This window comes from Bufo bufo, chromosome 10 (assembly GCF_905171765.1).
Source record: "Bufo bufo chromosome 10, aBufBuf1.1, whole genome shotgun sequence".
NCBI lineage: Eukaryota > Metazoa > Chordata > Amphibia > Anura > Bufonidae > Bufo > Bufo bufo.
Window position 1 is genome coordinate 101180215 of NC_053398.1, and position 5134 is coordinate 101185348.

Consider the following 5134-nt stretch of genomic DNA (forward strand, 5'->3'; position numbering starts at 1 on the left):
AGGGATGGACAGCAACAGCTACATTTACATAAAATGAAGTCTTTACTGCAACATCTGATGCCCGGGACAGCACTTTAGCCTGGACCAGACTCTTGTATATCTATTCTCCATGTCACATCTGGCAACCATAAACACCACATCTGCACAACTCATTTTTAATAAATGATAAATGCTGGTTCAGACTATTCTGCTTTATTCGTCATTAATAATTACACTCTGTATGAATTATTAGTAGCTTGTATTCACATACAAGAAATTTTACAATGAACCAACCGACACATATGGATGTATGAGATCATTATCTGAACTACCCAAATATTTCTCTGAACTGATCCACAATAGTAGTATGTACATGGTAATTGGAGCAAACTCCTCATTATGGAGCGTAATTGCAAGCACCCTTCTGAGTATGTTTAATAATCTAACAGGGCCAAATTAAAGGGAATTTGTCACCAGGTTCATGTGGACCGAAACATGAGGTCCATCATGACAGAGAACAAGCCAGGAATGGAGAGTTATGGGAGCGTCCACAATAATGTTGATCAAAAGCAACCGAAAAATAAATCATTTTTGTCTGTGACTTTCTTTATGAGAAGTACAATATGAATTCAGATTGTTTTTTTAGACCCCTATGATAAATGCAGACACAGACTCCAAAATATATTCAGACCCCAGACCAGACCCCATGTAAATTTAGACCTCCGACCAGACCCCAAATGAATTCAGAATCCGTACCTTTATATAAATTCAGACCCCAGAAGATTTTGAAATAAATCCCCCAGAAAAGACCTCAAGAATACTTTAGCTGCCAGACCAGATCTTAAAATTCAAACCAGACTCTAAATTTAGACCTCTGATCAAACCAGACTCTACATTTAGACCTCTGATCAGACCTCAAAATTAATTCAGACTCCAAACCAGACCTTAAAATTCATTCATACTTGAGACCAGCAACAAAATAAATTCAGAATACAAACTGTTAAATAAATTCAGACCCCAGACTCCAAAATAAATTAAGACCTTAGGCCAGACTCCAAAATTATTTCAGATTTCAAACTATAAATAAACCCGGACCCCAGACAAGACCTCTAAATCAGTTCATACGCCAGATAGGACCTCACATTTAATACAGCCCCCAAAAGAAATTCAGACCCCAAGTCCTGACTTTATTGACTCTCAACATTAATTTAGTACCCAGAACAGACCAAAACAATATTTCAGACCCTTAAAGGGGTATTCCCATTACATACAATGGAGGCATATCGCTAGGATATGCCCCCATTGTCTGATAGGTGAGGGTCCCACTTCTGCACCTACAAGGAGAACGGAGCGGGGAGAGCTGTGGCTGCAGGACCCCGGGAAACGTCCACCACCAAGCATTGCTCCCCGTTGCTCCCATACAAGTGAATAGGAGCACACCGCGCACGTGTGGCCCCTGCTCCCATTCATTTCTATGGGGCAGACGAAAAAGCCGAGCCAGGGCTCAGCTATTTTCGGCGGCCCCATTGAATTGAATGGAGGGCGGCTGCCCATGTGCTTTGAGCCCTCCATTAATTTCCACGCTCCGTACTCATTGTAGGTGCGAGTCCCAGAGCTGGGAACCGCACCTATCAGACAATGGGGACATATCCTAGCGATATTCCCCCATTGTATGTCATGGCAAAACCCCTTTAAATAAATTCATATTCCAGGTCATACCCAAACTTAATTCATACCGATATCCTATGTGAGATTTTATATGAAAATAAAGGAAGGCAAAGAATTAGGCTACTTTTACACTAGAGTGAATATTTTCCGGTATTAAGATCCGTCATAGAGTCTCAATTCCCGTAAATTGTCAATGGGGACAAAACGTAACTGAACAGAACAGAATGCTCCAAAATGCATTCTGTTCTGTTCTCATACCGGAGAGAAAACCGCAACATGCTGCGGTTTTCTTTCTGTCATGGGATGCGGAGCAAGAAGGATCCGTCACGACCCACAATGCAAGTCAATGGGGATGGATCCGTTTAACTCTGACACTATAGAAAACGGATCCGTCTCCCATTGACTTTCAATGGAGTTCATGACGGATCCTTCTTGGCTATGTTAAAGATAATACAAGCGGATCCGTTCATAACGGATGCAGACGGTTGTATTATCAGTAACGGAAGCATTTTTGCTGAACCCTGCTGGATCCAGCAAAAACGCTAGTGTGAAAGTAGCCTTCATTTCTTCTAAATGCATTAATGATCTTGGTCCCTGTCCCAGAGCTATTCTGTGGAGTCTGTTTAATGAATAGAGATGGCCTTGCGGTTGGCTGGGCGGTCGTTTCGCGACAAACTTTGCTTGTTTGCGATTCGCTGCAAATGTGCACATATGACGATGTTCGCATGCGCAATATTCTTTTGCATTGCGCCAAACTTTGACTCATGACGCATCCATTAGTTGAGATGTTTCACATGGACACACCCCCACCGTATAACGGAACCTGGCAGCCATTTTACATTCTGTGTTTTGCCAGTGTAGGGAGAGGTTGCTTTGTGGAGCAGGGACAGACTGTTAGGGACAACAAACACTAGCTAATAGGGCCACAAAAGTCCTTTTAAGGATTAGTATAGGTGTGCTATCGATAGGTGTGATATACTGAGGGGTGTGATATACTTATAATATACTTTCTAACATAGAAAGTATATTATAGTGCATTTGTATTGTCCAGCAGTTGTGTGCAGTTCTGCTGCGATACCGCAGATATATAGAGGGACAAGCGTTATTGGAACAGCTATTTGCAATAGGTGTGATATACTTGTTGCCCCAAAAAATACTGATTGAGGGTGTGATATACCTATAATATACACTGCTCAAGAAAATAAAGGGAACACTTAAACAACACAATGTAACTCCAAGTCAATCACACTTCTGTGAAATCAAACTGTCCACTTAGGAAGCAACACTGAGTGACAATCAATTTCACATGCTGTTGTGCAAATGGGATAGACAACAGGTGGAAATTATAGGCAATTAGCAAGACACCCCCAATAAAGGAGTGGTTCTGCAGGTGGTGACCACAGACCAATTCTCAGTTCCTATGCTTCCTTGCTGATGTTTTGGTCACTTTTGAATGCTGGCGGTGCTTTCACTCTAGTGGTAGCATGAGACAGAGTCTACAACCCACACAAGTGGCTCAGGTAGTGCAGCTTATCCAGGATGGCACATCAATGCGAGCTGTGGCAAGAAGGTTTGCTGTGTCTGTCAGCGTAGTGTCCAGAGCATGGAGGCGCTACCAGGAGACAGGCCAGTACATCAGGAGACGTGGAGGAGGCCGTAGGAGGGCAACAACCCAGCAGCAGGACTGCTACCTCCGCCTTTGTTCAAGGAGGAACAGGAGGAGCACTGCCAGAGCCCTGCAAAATGACCTCCAGCAGGCCACAAATGTGCATGTGTCTGCTCAAAAGGTCAGAAACAGACTGCATGAGGGTGATATGAGGGCCCGACGTCCACAGGTGGGGGTTGGGCTTACAGCCCAACACCGTGCAGGACGTTTGGCATTTGCCAGAGAACACCAAGATTGGCAAATTTGCCACTGGCGCCCTGTGCTCTTCACAGATGAAAGCAGGTTCACACTGAGCACATGTGACAGACGTGACAGAGTCTGGAGACGCCGCGGAGAACGTTCTGCTGCCTGCAACATCCTCCAGCATGACCGGTTTGGCATTGGGTCAGTAATGGTTTGGGGTGGCATTTCTTTGGAGGGCCACACAGCCCTCCATGTGCTCGCCAGAGGTAGCCTGACTGCCATTAGGTACCGAGATGAGATCCTCAGACCCCTTGTGAGACCATATGCTGGTGCGGTTGGCCCTGGGTTCCTCCTAATGCAAGACAATGCTAGACTTCATGTGGCTGGAGTGTGTCAGCAGTTCCTGCAAGACGAAGGCATTGATGCTATGGACTGGCCCGCCCGTTCCCCAGACCTGAATCCAATTGAGCACATCTGGGACATCATGTCTCGCTCTATCCACCAACGTCACGTTGCACCACAGACTGTCCAGGAGTTGGCAGATGCTTTAGTCCAGGTCTGGGAGGAGATCCCTCAGGAGACCGTCCGCCACCTCATCAGGAGCATGCACAGACGTTGTAGGGAGGTCATACAGGCACGTGGATGCCACACACACTACTGAGCCTCATTTTGACTTGTTTTAAGGACATTACATCAAAGTTGGATCAGCCTGTAGTGTGTTTTTCCACTTAAATTTTGAGTGTGACTCCAAATCCAGACCTCCATGGGTTGAAAAATTTGATTTCCATTTTTTTATTTTTGTGTGATTTTGTTGTCAGCACATTCAACTATGTAAAGAACAAAGTATTTCAGAAGAATATTTAATTAATTCAGATCTAGGATGTGTTATTTTTGTGTTCCCTTTATTTTTTTGAGCAGTGTACTTTCTAACATAGAAAATATACTATAGTGCATTTGTATTGTGAAGCAGTTGTGTGCGGTTCTGCTTCAATACCGCAGGTATATAGAGGGACAAGCGTTATTGGAACAGCTATTTGCAACGGGTGTGATATACCTGTTGCCCCCAAAAATACTGATTGAGGGGTGCGATATACCTACTTCCACCAAATAATGATTAAGGGGTTCTATATACCTAATTCTGCAAAATAATGATTGAGGTGTGCTATTACCTGCTTCCACAAAATACTGTTCGAGGGGTGCGGTATACCTGCTTCCACCAAATATTGTTTGAGGCCTGCGATACACCGGCTTCCACAAAATACTGATTGAGGGTTGCGATATACCTGCGTCCACCAAATATTGATTCAGGGGTTCTATAGACCTGTCTCCACAAAATACTGATTGAGGGGTGCGATATACCTGCTTCTACAAAATACTAAGGGGTTCTATATACCTGCTTCTACAAAATAGTACCCAGATCAGTCTGAAGAGGGTGGTCCCTGCTGCCTACTCCGAGATCTCTAATGTCAGTGGTGGTGAAGGTGACGATGATGGCGTGTCGATAGACGTCACATGGGTGCCCACAAGAGAGGAAGAGGAGGGGAGTTAAGAGGGAGAGACTGAGCAGCAGATAGGGAGGAGAAGGAGGAGAAGCAGGACGAACTCGCAGTGCACAGAAGGCAAAAAGCAGACTGCAAA